A 17,078-nucleotide genomic window follows, 5' to 3' on the forward strand; every position below is an offset into this window, starting at 1 on the left:
CTGATATGTGGAATTTAAGAAACAAAACCATGAACATAGGGGAAGGGAAGGAAAAATAAAATCAGACGAAAACAGTGAGGGAGGCATACCATGAGAGAGACTCTTAACTCTGGAGAACAAACTGAGGGTTGCTGGAGGGGAGGTGGGGGGATGGGCTACATGGGTGATGGGCATGAAGGAGGGCACTTGTGATGAGCACTGGGTGTTTAGTCATGAATCACTAAGTTCTACCCTGAAACAAATACTACCCTATATGTTAACTAACTTGAACTTAGATAAAATCTTGAAAGGAAAAAAAATAAAATAAATAAAAACAAAAAATTATTCCAAGCTACTTAATAGAACAACTTTTTATTCCTGGTAGTTTATATAAATTCCAGCTAATGGTCCATCATGCCAAATATGAAAAGATCAGGGCCTTTTATCAACAATTCTATTTTAATTTTTTTTAACGTTTATTTATTTTTGAGACAGAGAGAGACAGAACATGAACGGGGGAGGGTCAGAGAGAGAGGGAGACACAGAATCTGAAACAGGTTCTAGGCTCTGAGCTGTCAGCACAGAGCCCGACGCGGGGCCCGAACTCACAGACCGCGAGATCATGACCTGAGCCGAAGTCGGATGCTTAACCGACTGAGCCACCCAGGCACCCCAACAATTCTATTTTTAAAAAATGATTTGGGGATGCCTGGGTGGCTCAGTTAAGCATCCGACTTCGGCTCAGGTCATGATCTCACGGTTCATGGGTTCCAGCCCCGCATTGGGTTCTGTGCAGCCTGCTTCGGAGTCTGCCTCTCTCTCTGCTCTTCTCCTGCTCACGTTCTCTCTCTCTCTCTCTCTCTTTCTCTCTCTCTCTCTCTCTCTCAAAAATAAATAAACAGGGGCACCTGGGTGTGTCAGTCAGTTAGGCATCTGACTTTGACTCAGGTCATTGACCTCATAGTCCATGAGTTCGAGCCTCATGTCAGGCTCTATGCTGACAGCTCGGAGCCTGGAGCCTGCTTTGGATTCTGTGTCTCCCTCTCTCTGTGTCCCTCCCCCACTCATACTCTGTCTTTCAAAAATGAATAAATGTTAAAAATTTTTTTTAAAATAAATAAATAAACATTAAAAAGAAAAAGGAATGATTTGTATACTGTTACCATATGTTATACATTATCATCTTAAAATGTGAACACGAAAATGTTATGTACATAAAATCGAAATAGGTAATTGTGTCTTCTATGTGTTTTATGGCATGTCGATACACTGGAGTTGTTGAATGACTCTAGGTATTTGCTCAAGTTCTCAAGAGAGCTGGGTGGTGTGTGCAGCTGGGAAGCGCCCAGAGCCTGGGGCCTGGCTTCAAATCCCAGCTCTGTTCTCGACTAAGTGTACACCCCCAGACCCTTAACTACCTTCCTTTCCTCATCTGTGAACAGGGAGTGATGGTAGTAATAATACCTGCCTCTAGGGGTCTTCTGAGCAGTAAATAACTTAATACATTAAAAACAACAAGTGTCCAACTTTGGCTCGGGTCATGATGTCAATGTTCACGAATTCGAGACCCCGTGTCGGGCTCTGTGCTGACAGCTCAGAGCCTGGATCCTGCTTCAGTTTCTGTGTCTCCCTTTCTCTCTGTCCCTTCCCCATTCATGCTTTGTCTCTCTTTCTCTCTCAAAAATAAATAAACATTAAAAACAATTAAAAACAACAACAACGCCACTTAGGACAGGCCCTGCCCATAGTAAGTTCTTGCAATTATTGTCATGATCATTTTAGTAATTATACTCTGAACGTTAGCAAGGAGGCTAAAAAAGTTCTCAACATTGAGCCTGTCTATTTATGCCAGAACTCTCATGAGACAGTTGGTTCCTAAAGCAGCAATTAGAAATGAAGAATCAGAACATTGTGATCATGCTGTTTGATGAAGGTCCCAGGGATGCAGGTTGCGGCTTAGCTCAGCTGCTCTCTCTGTTTCCGGGGTGTGCTAACAGCAAACAGAGGGAGAGGAGAGTTCTCCTGCTCCTCCTTCCTCCAGGCCCCACCTCTGGTCTGCTTATCTCTGCAGCATCTCTCACTGGCCTGAGATCCAAATGATGCCTCAAGTGTCCACAGGAGCCTCATTTAGGGAAGCAGCTGGGCATAAACCGTCAACGGACACACCTAGCTTGCACACTAATCACACAGCAATATTCTCCGAAGGAGACAAATGAAAGTGCTTTTTTCCCTGTGTTAAAAAACACAGGCTCAGTCGGTTAAGCATCTGACTTCAGCTCAGGTCATGCCCTCACCATTCATGAGTCTGAGTCCTGCATCGGGTGAGTTCATCCTCCGCTTTAGGCAAGCCCCCGCTTCTCTCTCTCTCTCTTTCTTTCCCTCTCTCTCTGCCCTTTGCTCACTTGCACCCCACCCCTCTCAAAAAGTGAAACAAAAATTAAAAAAAATAAAAACACAAACTTACTTGATTTGTCTTTCCTTTTCACTCTTTTGGTAGTGACCCAGATACAGAGAACTGTTTTTGGTTGGTTGTTTTCATAAAAAAAGTCAACAATACAGGCATCTAATAACAGTCTCTGAAGAGTTAGGAACAAGAGGGATCAGTAGAGATCACGTTGAACTGACCAGCACGTGTCCCATCTAAAGGGTTGAGTATTCCTAAGCTCTGCTCAGGATGCCATGAGGAAATGGGGAAAACAGAAATGCAGCCCAGACTTTTGGACTTTAGTAAGGAATTTCCCAATTGTTTAATGTTGGCTCCCATTAATGTATGTAGACTGATCAAAATCATGCTGCAGAAAGGCCACAGATGCAGGATGTCGACTCCACAGTGCCATGGGGGGGTGCCATTACCATTGTAACGTGGACATGATATCAATGGTGACCCTGGAGTTGTGCAACACGGTGGCATGGGTCCAAACCACAGTAAGCAAGGGCTCTCTATATCTCTAAGCAGAGAGTCTCTAAGACACTTTTTCAGACATTAGTGTGCACGAAACCAGTGAGATGCCTGTTTACAATTAGAGTCCTGAGGCTCGTTACCTGAGGTTCTGAGGGGAGGCCCAGGAATTTGCATTTAAAAAAACAAACATTTTTAGTAGTCTTAATTTTTTAGAAAAGCTTTAGATTTACAGGAAAATTGGAAAGATAGTTCAAAGAATTCTCATAACCCCTACAGCCAGTTCTCCTGTCATTAACGTCTTACGTTACTATGGTCCATTTGTGGCAAACCAATATTGATACATTATATGAAATAAAGGCCATACTTCATTTAGGTTTCCTTAGTTTTTACCTACTGTCCTTTTTCTGTTCCAGGATCCCATCCAAGTGCCACATTACATTTAGTTGTCATGTCTCTTTAGGCTTTTCTTGACCGTGACAGTTAAAAAAATTTTTTTTTAATGTTTATTTATTTTTTAGAAAGAGAGGGAGACACAGAATCTGAAGCAGGCTCCAGGCTCCGTGGGGCTCAAACCCATGAACAGTGAGACTGTGACGTGAGCCAAAGTCAGACACTTAACTGACTGAGCCACCCAGGAGCCCCTTGACCATGACAGTTTTATGTCTTTCTTTGTTTTCTATGACCTTAACAGTTTTGAGGACTACTGGTCAAGAAGCTTGCGGGGTATTATACCTTTATTAGAACTTGTGTGGTGTTTTTCTCATGATAAGATTGAGGTCATGGATTGTTGGGGAAAATACCACAAAGGTAAAAATGCTATTTTCATCACACAATGTCAAGTATACACACTATCAACCTGACTCATTACTGCTCTTCTTGACCTTGATCACCTGGTTGAGGTCGTATCAGTCAGGCTTCTCCGCTATAGATGTACCCGCCACTCCTTTCATACTCTCCTTTTTGGAGGGAAGTCACTATGGGCAGCCCACACTTGAGCAGGAAGTTCTGTTCCACCTCTCTGAGGACGTAGTATGTATATAAATTACTTGGAATTCTTCTGCATGGGAAATTTGTCTTTTCTCCCACATTTATGTATTCAACCATTTGTTTATATTGGGGTATAGACTCATGGACATTTATTTTATACTTCAGGTTATAACCCAATACGACTTTATTTGTTTTGTTGCTCAAATTATTTCAGCGTTGGCTCCTGGGGGCTGGTTCAATTGGCTCCTGTGTCCCTTTGATGTACCCTAATCAATGTGGGTTTTGAGTCAGCATTTTTATAAAGCTCCCAAGTGACTCTGGTGCAGGTGGTCCAAGGACCGCATGGCCCCCGGCGTGTGCCATGAGTTCTGCTAACCACAGAATCCCACCCAGTCATCGATGCCTTCAGCAAGCGGTAAAGAATAACCCCTCTGTCTGCTGTACCCATTTAGCAAACACTTACTGAATGTCATCCCCGTGCCTCCTCCCTGCCAGGCACTGTGCTAGATTCTAGAAATGCAGAGCTTGCCCAGGAATTCAGACCTGGGTGGACATGCTCTGGGGGAAATATGGATGTGGTTAACAAGAGAGAGGAAAAGAGTACCGGTCAACCCTTTCACCCGTCCCTAGAAAAGAACATATTAAGAATTGAGAGAATAGGGGACATCGGAGGGGTTGGGCTGAAAAGCACCTATAGAAGATTTGGAATTAAGCAGAAAGAAAATCCCTTATCCTCTGAGACTGGTGAAGAGGAAATCGGCTCCAGAAATTTTTACAGATTGGTTGGTGTTGGGGGGGCGGCATGTTTGAGGTCACCTAACCAGCTTTAATTTTCCGGATGAAACAGGAGGCCAGGTCACCCTTTCTAGAGGGAGGCTCTGGAGACACAGTGCTGGAAGGCATTAAAGTTTTGAAATCGTGGTTGGCGGGGAGGGGTGCATTGGTTGCAATCCAGTCAGAAGACAAAACTACAGCAAAAACTTGGAAAGAGAGAGTTAAATATAGAATTGATAACCTACTCCAGGACAACTCCAAGATATCACAGAGGAGGCGGCTACCTCCTCTCAGGCTACACAAACAAAGGAAAGAGGTTGGAGTGATTAAAACCTTACCACTTAGAGGGGTGCTCCCAGCCCTCAGAGGAGGGTGTACTGGCCAGTTGGTGATGGTGGGGAGCAATAAACCTGCGTCTGCAAATGTTGGAGCCCCTAGAAACCAGATTCGGCTGCTCTTACAGGAAGGCACTGCCCCTTCTGGGTGAAGAGACATTTGTTAGGGTGTTGCTCAGAGGAATCACAAGCAGAAAGAAGGTCACAGGGCCCTCCTTCTCCCTCTAGTCTTGAAGCCTTCCTGTAGCACTTCTAATTGGTAGAGCCCAATGTGTGGTGTGCAGGGTCTCAGCCTAGCATCACGAAGCCACGTTGAGAGGCACGGGTTTGGAACTGAGAGGCAATGACCGTGATGGGCCACCTCTCAACCATGTGAATGACATTTAGGAAGTGTATACACCTGTGGGTCTGGACACTGGCTGAATTTCTTTCCTCCCTTGCCTGCAAATCGTTTCTTGTTTTCCTAGGCCTTTTTCCATATTGGAGATTTCTTCTCTTCCCAGGGGTCAGCCACGGATTCCCTTGGTTGTTAAACTTCTCCCAGAAAAGTCCTGATGGATCATCTGGTTCAAAAGGAACCAAAAGTTTACTCAATCGACCCAGCAAGTAGATAAACAAAATGTGGTATATACATGTCATGGGCTATTATTCAGCCTTAAAAATGAAGGAAATTCTGACACGTGCTACAACATGAGTGAACCATGAGGACATTATATAAGCCAGTCTTAAAAAAAGACAAATACTCTATGATTCTGTTTATATGAGGCCCCTAGAGTAGTCAAATTTATAGAGACAGAAAATAGAATGCGGTTGCCAGGGACGACACGGAGGCGAAGTGGGAAACTATTGTTGAATGGGTACAGCGTTTCAGTTCTGTGGGGGGCACCTGGGTGGTTCAGTCAGTTAAGCCTTCAACTCTCACGGGTTCTTGAGTTCAAGCCCAGCATCAGGATCCGTGCTGACAGTGTGGAGCCTGCTTGGGATTCTCCTTCTCTCTCTCTCTCTCTCTCTCTCTCTGCCCTTCCCCTGGATTGTGCTCTCACTCTCTTTCATTCTCTCTCTCTCTCTCAAAATAAATAAACTTAAAAAGAAAGAAAAATGCAGATGGATGTTGGTGATGAATGTACTTTATGCCACCGAATGTACACTTAAACATGATGAAGATGGTGAATTTTATATTATGTGTATTTTACCACAGTGAAATCTTTTTTCGAAAGACCGAAAACAAGGTTACAGCTGGAAGGAATGGGTAGGTGGCCCTTGGCCTGGTGTGTCACATGTCTCTACTTGGTGATTCATTCCTCAACTCAACTTCGTGAGCAGCAGTTTCCAGGCCTCGCCCGGAAGTTCCAGTGAGCCTGCGTCCCCATTTGCCCTGCTGCACACATACCCTGAGATGCACAGGTGCAGAGGCAGCCCTCCCCCCTCTATCAGTGGATGATAATTCTAGCTACTATTAACCCAGTATTTACAATATGCCACATGTGTTAACCAGGAACACACTCTGTTCTCATCCCCATATTACTGATGAGGAAACGAAAGCTCAGAGAGGTGACTAGCTTTAGGTCACCTAACTGCTGAGTGGAGAAGCCAGGACTGATCCAGGGCTCCTAGACAGAGCCTGTGCCCTCATCGCTGCACTCTACCGCCCCCTAGTGGACTCTGGTCTCGCCTTGTCTCACCAACACTGTGCTCGGGTCCGGGTCCGAGCACCGGTTTCTCTCACACTGGGTAACGAGTCATTTCACAGCAGTTATTTTATGCTTCCGGTGCGGTGTAGAGATCCGGGCAGGGCACGCCCCTCCTTTCGGCCCTGACACCACACTGGCTGTGTACGGCGAGTGGCTGAGTTAGGCTGCATGCCTGGTGAGGCTCCCCAGGTCCTCACCTCCCAGGAACAGCCCTGCCCGCCCCTGAGGCTTGCGGGGGGATTGTCCTAGGTTGGTCATAAGGTTCCATCACTCCCTGCAGGAACCTCTCTGATTGATTTTAGAGTTTTCTTAAGCCTCTCTGGTTATATTGATCCTTGGAACTGTAAAGAAAACTGCTGGATTGGGGTGCCTGGCAGGCTCAGTCCGAGGAGCATGCTAGTATTGATCTTGGTGTCCTGAGTTTGAACAGCACAAGGGGTGTAGAGATTACTTGCACAAACAAAACTTAAAAACAAAACAAAACAAAAAACCCCACAAAACCTCCTGGATTTTTATATCCCAGCCATACAAAGTGTTTTCAAACCAACAGCTCTCCAAGCTTCTCTCTTGATCCTGCCTTCAGGATTTCAGGCAGGTAAGTCCAGGTATCTTGGGTGACCCCGATATCTTTTGTTGTTGGATCCAGGATTCAGCTGAGGTTCCACACATTGCATTTGGTTGTGATGTTGTCTGGTCTTTTTAAATCCAGAATAATCCCCCACCTTATTGTTTATTGTTTTGTCTCCTGGAACTTTCTGGAAGAGTTCAGGTGAGTTGTTTTAGATTGTCTCCTAGGCTGAATTTGTTGAATAGTTTCTTCATGATTGGATTCACTTTAAATCTTTTTGGCAAGATTACTTCGTAGATGACGTTTTGTACTTATTGCCTCCTATCACAAGGCACAAAAAACTTCCTTTGGGAATTGCACATTCGACAATTATATATTGACAGTGTATCCAGTGGTGGGCTGAGAACTCTGCTGTGCAATGATATGTACGGGTGCCATTGGTATGATTGTGAGGTGACAGATCAAAAAAAAACCCAGAACGGCAGGCTTACCAATTGGAAATAGGCTTGGCTACACACAACAGAAAATTCAGCTCACGGTAGCTACCAAATAGAGGTTTGGGTTTTGTTTTTGATTTTCGTTTTGTTTTTTTGCACAGCTGCAAGTCCAGAGCTGATATGATAGCTTCACCACATTCAGGATCTCTTTCTCTCTTTCTATCTGCCATCATTAGGGTGTCACTTTGGTTTCCATGGAGCCAAGATGGCTTCCGCCCCTCAGACATTTGCCTTCCTTCCAGGCAGGAAGGAGAAAAGGGGCATACCTACTGATTCTGCTTTCCTTTGAAGGTCGCCCAATGATTCTGCTCACATCTCACTGCTCACATCTCGCTGAAAGCAGCGCCCAATGATTCTGCTCATATCTCACTGGTTAGGAGTGTGTCACATTGTCCACCTAATATGCAAGTTTGTCTGGGAACACTGCTACCGTGAACTAAAACAGGGCTCTATTAGTAAGGCAGGAGGGGAGAATGGCTATTAGGTAGGCAACTGGCAGTCTTTGCCATGGAGGATAACAAAGATATTTAATGGCCGTAAAGACAGAGACACAGATTAAACATGAGAATTTAAAAGTCCCTACCAACCTAGGGAAAACCTGATTGTTCTGCAGGCATGGTAACAAGTAGTCATCAGAACTGGTGTTATATCCACTCGATCGATCAATGACAACTTGCTTCGGTGAACATGCATTTACAAGCTGACCAATTAGTTCAACCCCTATCTTTTGAAAATAAGTCAATCAGAGATGGACTCACTTTAATAAACACACCGAGTGCCAACCAATCAATAATAACTCAGCCAGTGACCACACTTCTCCAGATGATGTTAATCCACTTACGCCTCTGAAAGTGTCCCAATCCCTGACTCATGTTCCCAAAACCCATTGTAAGTCAACACTGTATTCTGCACAGGGAGACAGAGTCTAGCCAGCATAGCTCTCCCTTGTTATGTAAGCAATGACTTCAGCTTTGTTTTCTCATGTCAGATATTAAGTGTGGTCCCGTTATAATAAAACCAGAATCATGCTTTTTAATTTGTTTGTATCCTCCATGGAGGACTCATTTCCCAAGCAAAGACTTCACACATCTCCATCCATAGCTTTAGTGGATGAAGCCCTAAAGCATCCAGAGATGTCTGCATGCATTCAGCAACACAGGGTGATGGAGAAAAGTAAAACCATGACCCAGAGCACCTCACATTGGGGAATCCAGATGTTGACAGCTACCGGTGATCTGTCTGTTTAGAGCAGACCTCTTGCTTACCATCAAGAAATAGAGAATAGAGGTGAGACACCAGCTGAACAGGTTAGGGCAGGAGTAGTCACGCTATGATCTGGGGGCCAGTCTGCCTCCCCTCCGATCCACATGCACCCCACCCTTAGCCTTGTATTTAATATTTTTATTCATTTTTTTTTTTAATTTTTGAGAGAGAGAGACAGAGAGACAGAGAGAGAGCAAGTGTGAATGGGGGAGGGGCAGAAAGAGAGGGAGACACAGAATCTGAAGCAGGCTCCAGGCTCTGAGCTGTCAGCCCCATGAACCATGAGATCAAAACCTGATCTGAAGTCAGGAGCTTAACTGACTGAGCCATCCAGGTGCCCCTGTATTTAATATTTTTAAATCGTTACATTTGGGGGAAGGGGAATAACCTTTTTTTGTTGTTGTAGTGGTGGTAGTAAACTATACCTAACATGAAATTCACAGTTTAACTATTTTTATGTGTACAGTTCAGTGGCATTAAGTATGTTCAGAATGCTGTGTAACAAATACTACTCTGCATTTCTGGAACCTTTTCATCATCCTCAACAGAAACTCTTATACCCATTAAACACTAACTCTCCATTTCCTCCTCCCTCCAGCCCCTAGTAACCACTGCTCTACTGTCTGTCTACAAATTTGCCTATCTTAAGTACCTCATAGAAGTGGAATGACACAATATTTGTCTTTTTGTGTCTGGCTTATGACATAATAAGCTTATGGCTTATTGTGGCCTTAGCGTAATATTTGCAAGATTTACCCATGTTGTAGCATGTGTCAGAATTTCCTTCCTCTTAAGGAAGGCTGAATACTAGTCCATTGTGTGCATATACCACATTTTTTTTTTTGTCCATTTGTCTTATTGATGAATATTGATGAACCTTTGGGTTGTTTTCACCTTTTGGCTGTTGGGACTATAGCTGCTATGAACATTTGTGTACAAGTGTAAGTGTAACATTTTACATTTATATTAGCAACTACATCATCTTCTCTCTCTTTTGCCTCTTGGCATTCCAAGTCTAAAATAGTTCCTCTCTGGCCCTCTCCAGGCAAAGTATGCCAAGTCCTAGTATAAGGGATGGGTGCAGGACAGAGAGCCATCCTGGCCGTGGTCCACTCACACTGGCTTGTTGAATGAGGAGGAGAGAAGAGCTGGTATTTGGTGGGAATGAGTGTGTGGAGTTTGTCTCTGTTTGTTAGGGCCACCGTAGCAAAGTACCACAGACTAGGTGATGTGAAACAACAAAAATTTATTTCCTCCCAGTTCTGGAAGCTGGAAGCCAAAGATTAAGAGGACAGTAGGATTGGTTTCTTCTGGGGCCTCCCTCCTTGGTTTGTCAATGACTGTTTTCTCCCTGTATCTTGACATGGTCTTCCCCTGTGTGTGCCTGTGTCATAATCTCCTGTTCTTACAAAGACTCAAATCTTGTTGGGATTAGGACCTACCTTCATGACCTTATTCAGACTTAATTACATCTTTAAAAGCCCTGTCTCCAAATACAGCCACATTCTGAGCTCCTGGAAGGTAGAGCTTCAACCCAAACATTTTGAGGGAACACAATGTAGCCTGTAACAGGGCCCATACTCCACCCAGGAGGGAGCAGGCCTTTAAAAGACCAACACCTTCTTGACTCAACCTGCTGGTGATGATGTTGGGAGTGAGGAAAGATACACAGATGTACTCCTGCCCTCATAAATATTGGTTCAGAAACTGGGTAGGTCTGAGTCTGCTAGTGGAGAAAACTCACTGCCCTAAAGATTTGCTGAGGACAAGTGCAAAGAACTTCCTTTTTTGACAGAATGTGTTTTTATAAAATTTCCTAGATTTTTTTCTTGTGACAATAAAGAGTACAAAAAAGAAGAAGAAGAAGAAGAAGAAGAAGAAGAAGAAGAAGAAGAAGAAGAAGGAAAGAAAAAATCCAGTATAATTTTAGCAGCAATTAACCTGAATTCACGGAGGGGTGCTTTTGCCCTGCTGCAAGCTGGGCTATGGCAAAGCTGTCCAGTCTGGTTTTCTGCTGGGAATTCTGTTCTCAGAACTTTCTCTGCCCTGAAGACACCGTTACCACCCTCACCCCTGTCCATATTTACCTCGTCTCTATTCCAAAAAAATCACGACCAGAGGACACTTTAAAGGAACATGACCAGATACACTTTGGTGCCATTAAGTGACCCTGTCACTCAGTGGAGGTAGCAGGGGCCAAACTCGTGTCACATTTTTCTTTCCTCCCTTGGCTCAGAAGCAGAAAATACTACAGTTTCTGACCTATGAAATGAATAAAAAAAAAACCCAAAACCCAGCCCACGCGTCCCCACACTTCAACTCCCCACTGACGGAACAAGAATAGAAACTTTGAAATGTTTAGAACAAAAATTTTCACACAGACTGACCTTGTTTCCTTTTAGGACACTGGAGCGGATTCTGGTCAGATGAATTTGAAACAGCAGCGATAAAAGATCCAATTGCAAGACAATCCTTTTGAAGTATCGTAAAACCAGCAAATATCTCCAGTGCCCCCAAAACTGGTTTGGAAAATGTAGCATGGTTTGTTTTAGGGAGTGGTTCTTGAAGAACCACTTAGAAGAAGCTACTTACCTACCAGCTAGATTTAAAAAAAATTTTTTTTAATGTTTATTTATTTTTGAGAGAGACAGAGACAGAGCACGAGTCAGGGAGGGGCAGAGAGGGAGAGGGAGACACAGAATGCAAAGTGGGCTCCAGGCTCTGAGCTGTCAGCACAGAGCCTGATGTGGGGCTCAAACTCATGAACTGTGAGATCATGACCTGAGCCGAAGTCGGATGCTTAACTGACTGAGCCACCCAGGTGCCCCTACCAGCTAGATTTAAGTACAGTGGATTAGATATTAAACATGAAAGATCCAGGGGTGCCTGGTTGGCTCAGTCAAAAGAGAATGTAACTCTTGATCTCCGGGGTGTGAGTTCGAGCCCTGTGTTGGGTGTAGAGATTACATACATACATGCATACATACATACAAATAAACTTAAAAAATAAAAATAAAAGACTCAGTCAGCCAGTGTATAATTTCACACACCTAATGCCATTAGTATACTGTTCATTCTACTTAGATGAGCAATGCGCTCCTTTCCTGAATTTCCTCTGGGCTCTGTTTCCTGTAACTGCTGTTTTCAGCAGCATTTCTCATTTCCTTCTTTGGATATGTTTTCTCAGACCTTCCTTTTCTCACCAGTTTTTCCTAGTTGGGACCTTCTTTGCTTCTGTCAACTTTCACATTCTGTATCGTCTCCTATTTGGACCTCCCATCCCCTATGGAAGGAAGGACCAATGCCTCCAGAAGTTAGTCCTAGAATCAGAAGCTGGTGCATCACTGGGGCTGATCTAGGTCTAACCCGTGTGTGTGGGGGGGGTCTCTCACCTTGTCAGGTGACTTTATCTAGTGCACGGCACATAGTTTGGGTTTGTGCCCAGTAAGGTTGGATTCCGTTACTGCAGAGACAGGCTGGACCTAGCAAGACGTTGGTGGGTGCCAGCAGAGATGAACAGGTAACTAAACACAGGAAATACCAGGAATATAAATACAGTCTGTCTTAGAAATAAACTCTAGGGGCACCTGCGTGCTTCAGTTGGTTGAGCGTCTGACTCTTGATTTCAGCTCAGGTCATGATCTCACGGTTTTGGGGGTTCAAGGCCTGCGTCGGGCTCCATACTGAGCATGAAGCCTGCATGGGATTCTCTCTCTCTCCTGCCCCCTCTCTGCCCATCCTCCGCTCACTCTGTCTGTCTCAAAATACATAAATAAATAAACTTAAAAAAAAACATTAAAAAAAAAGATCACGTATGTCTGTGTGCTCTGCTCTCTTGCATGAAGACCACCACCCACCCAGCCTTGGTAATACTGTTATTGCATCAATAATATGAATATACAATTCTCACACTCTCACCTAAGACCAGCTCCTTCACCTTTGAATTGTCGGTCAACTATGCAAGAATAGATGTGGTTCTTAGAGTCTCTCCTGAAAGAACTATTTTCACTTCTTATTAGATGCTTTAAAAATATTTTGCTCAAGAATATATACCTTTTTATTCTTTTCCTGCTTTCCCACTATTTTCTGTTCCCCATGATGAAGAATCTCAAGCTGGCCCTTGCTGTGTGCATTTCCTCACCTCCCGTCCTCTCTTCATTCCAATCCATTCCAGGCAGACTTTTGACCCACGACTCACTGGAATTGTGCTCAGTCAAGTCATTAGTGACACATACCTGGCAAGATCCAATGGTCAGTCCTTTGTCCTTAGCACAGTTGACCTCTTAGCAACGTTGGACATTCATTCCCATCTTCTTTAAAAAAAAAAAAATCGGGGCACCTGGGTGGCTCAGTCAGTTGAGCATCCAACTTTGGCTCAGGTCATGATCTCACGGCTGGTGAGTTACAGCCTGGCGTTGGTCTCTGTGCTGACAGTTCAGAGCCTGGGGCCTGCTTCGGATTCTGTGTCTCCCTCTCTCTCTTCCCTGTCCCACTCATACTCTGTCTCTGTCTCTCTCTCTCTCTCTCTCTCAAAAATACATAAAATATTTTTAAAAAACTTGTGCTAAAAAAAATAAAAAATAAAAATAAAAAAATAATTATCATGACACTTTCCTTGCATTCAGAAAATATAATGATTACTATAATACACACCAGTGTACCCATCAGTCAGCTTCAAAAGTAGAACATTTCCACTAGAAGCTCCATGTGTCTTTCTCTCTTTTTTTTTTCATGGATCCAGCAATAATTTTATTTGACCCAAGTTTTATTAGATGTAATTTATCTCTTGCTACCCATCATTTACATTTAAAAAATTTTTTTTAGTTTTCTTTTTTAATTTACATCCAAGTTAGTTAGCATATAGTGCAACAGTGATTTCAGGAGTAGATTCCTTAATGCTCCTTACCCATGTAGCCCAGCCCCCCTCCCTGGTGTGTCTTTCTCTGATTGCTTGTCCCTTCCTACTCCCTGGACATCACCACTCTCCTTTTGGGTTTTTTATTCCCTTGCTATCCTACATTGTTTTGCTACATATGTGTATATCTCTAATAATGTATTAGTATTAGTTTTATAAAATTTACATTAATAGCAACTTAGTGCACATATTTTTGTGATTATCTTTTTTCTGTCAACATTGTTTTTATGAGATTTATTCATGACGCTACTTGTAAGCATCGCTTGTTTACACCTGCCATGCCGTGTTCCAGCACTGTATTAGTTATCTACTGCTATGTGACAAATTACTCTAAAATTTAGCAGCTCAAAACAATAATGAACAGTTTCTGTAGGTCAGGAGCTTAGGAGAATCTTAGCTGGGTTGTTCTAGTACAGGGTCTCTCATGAGGTTGCAGTCAAGATACTGGCTAGGTATGTAGTTATCTAGAGGCTCGACATGGGCTGGAGAGTTCACTTCCAACATGGCTCACTCACAAGACTTAGAGTTGGTGCTGGTTGTCACTAAGAGGCACAGCTCCTAGCTGTGTGGATATCTCCATAGGGCTGCTTGAGTATCCTTGTAACATAGCAGCTGGCTTCCTCCAGAGAGAACGAACCAGGAAAGCAAGAGAGAAGTCACAGTGACTCTTATGACGTGGTCTTAGAAGCCACACACCATCATTTCTGAAATATCCCATTGGTTATATAGGTCAACTCTGGTCAGTGTAGGAGGGAACCACAAAGAGTACATGAATACCAGGAAGAGATATTGGAGGTGCCCTACAAGCTGGCTACCACAATGACCTTGCCAGAATCGATCTATTTTCTTGTTAATGCCATTAATGTTATTTCCACTTTATTTTGTTATATGTGTTTGCTACCACAAACATAACTGGTATGATGCATTCTTCTTTATGATTTCTGGTGCACATGGAAAACAGTTTCTCTAGAGAAACGCTGCTGGGCCATAGGGAATGTGCATCTTCAAATTTATTAGAAAATACCAAATTGCTTCAAAACTGCCCCAAAGTATTACCAGTTTACACTCCCACCAGTAAATAATATTTCCTGTTTTCTATATCCTTGTCAATACTTGGTATCATTAGATTTTAAAATTTATGCCAGTCTGGGGGTATAAAATGATATCTTTTGCAGATTAAAATTTGCATTTTTCTACATTACTAATGAAGTTGAACATCTTTTCATATGTTTATTGTCCATTGAGCCTTCTTCTAATAAAAAAATGCCTATTTATGTCATCTGCCCATTTTTCTATTGGGTTATGTGTCATTGTCTTAGTAATCTGTAGGAGTTTTTTAAAATACATTCTGAATTATTAAGAGGCTTTTTGGTCCTTATATACATTGCAAATATTTCCTCCCAGTTCATAATTTGTCTTTTTACTTTTTAATATTGGTTTTCAATGAATAGAAATGTAAAATTTATTCATTTTCCTCCTCCATGGTATGTGCTATTTATGTCTTTTTTAAAAAGACATTCTTTCATTGCTGAGGTCATAAAATTATTTGTCTATACTTCCTTCAAAAAATTTTTAAGGTTTGCTCTTCACATGTAGGTCTTTTTTTTTTTTTTAAAGTAGGCTCCATGCCCAGCATGGCTTGAACTCACGACCCTGAGATCAAGACTTGAGCTGAGATCAAGAGTCAGACATTTAAGGGGTGCCTGGATGGCTCAGTCGGTTGAGCGACCGGCTCAGGTCACGATCTCATAGTTTGTGGGTTTGAACCCCGTGTCAGTCTCTGTGCTGACAGCTTGGAGCCTGGATCCTGTTTCTGGATTCTGTGTCTCCCTCTCTTTCTCTGCCCCTCCACCACTTGCAGTCTGCCTCTCTCTCTCTCTCAAAAATAAACATTAAAAAAATTTTTTTAAAAAGAGACATTTAACCGACTTAGCCACCCAGGTCTGATCATGTAGGTCTTTAATCCAAGTGGAACCTGTTTTTGTAGGTTAAGTGACATGGGAATTTAATTATAATATTTGTTTCTGTATAGATAACCACCAGCTCAAGCTTCTTTCTGAAAACACTTTCTTCACTTGGCTTCGGGACATCACACACTCCCCATCTTCCTTCCACCCGACTCATTGCTTCTTGGTCTTCACTGCTGGCTCTTCTTCCTCTCTGCACTCTCTAACTGATGGAGTGACCCGGGAGTACCCCTCTCCTCTTGTCTGTCTAAATTTCTCTCAATATTCTCTCTCTAGATAATCTCATCCAAGTCAATGGCTATGAATAACACAGCCATGGATGCTGAACACTCCCAAGTTCCCATCCTCACCCTCTTCTTTCATATCTCCACATGGCTCACTCCTTCCCATCTCCCGGAGTTCCCATCAATGTCACCTCCTCAGAGAGGCCCTCCCTGACCATACGAGGCAAATATCATTACCTGTAACTCAACACATCATCAGTTACCTCCAGACCTTATATTAGAAATCTGTCCTATACTGTCTGTCCAGCACTCAGGTATATATGTCATGGGCTTTGAACTGTTTGCTGATGCATCCAAATGTCTAGGCACAGTGCCTGGTGCATTATAGATGCACAGTAAACATTTGCAGTAAAAGAAACAATGATAATCATTTAATACAGCACTGCATAGTCTGTGAGGATCATTTGTATGGATCATGTTCTCCTAGCATCAATTTAATCCTCAGAGGGATGGTTTTCCCCCATATTTGTGAATATCAGCAATAATCTCTCTTCCTTCAGAGGCATCTTAAAATTGTTTGCTCAGAATGCTTAGCATTGTCCCCAGTTCTACGCATTATTAGGTGTGTGACTGTCACTGGAGGAGATTGAACTGTAACATCTCGTCAATGACTTCAGGCTATGACAGCTGTCATTCAGCTTTTCATACAAAAGGGATGTAGTTCTAAGAAAGCCACAAGCAATTTAAATGAAGGCACCTTCAAAGGTGTTTGAATGTTAAATCTAAAAAAAAACAACAACAGGGTTATTAGATTAGTGGTTCTCAATAATTTCTTTTCAGGCAGAATACAAGCCCATGGGCTGCTCTGATTTTTATACAATCATAAACATTTTTGCTGGAAGCAAAATACTATGGTCTTTGAATAATACTACAGAACATTTTTATTCGCCACAAATGCCAGAATCGCATTCCACAT

This window comes from Panthera onca, chromosome A1 (genome assembly GCF_046562875.1).
Source record: "Panthera onca isolate mPanOnc1 chromosome A1, mPanOnc1 haplotype 2, whole genome shotgun sequence".
Lineage (NCBI taxonomy): Eukaryota > Metazoa > Chordata > Mammalia > Carnivora > Felidae > Panthera > Panthera onca.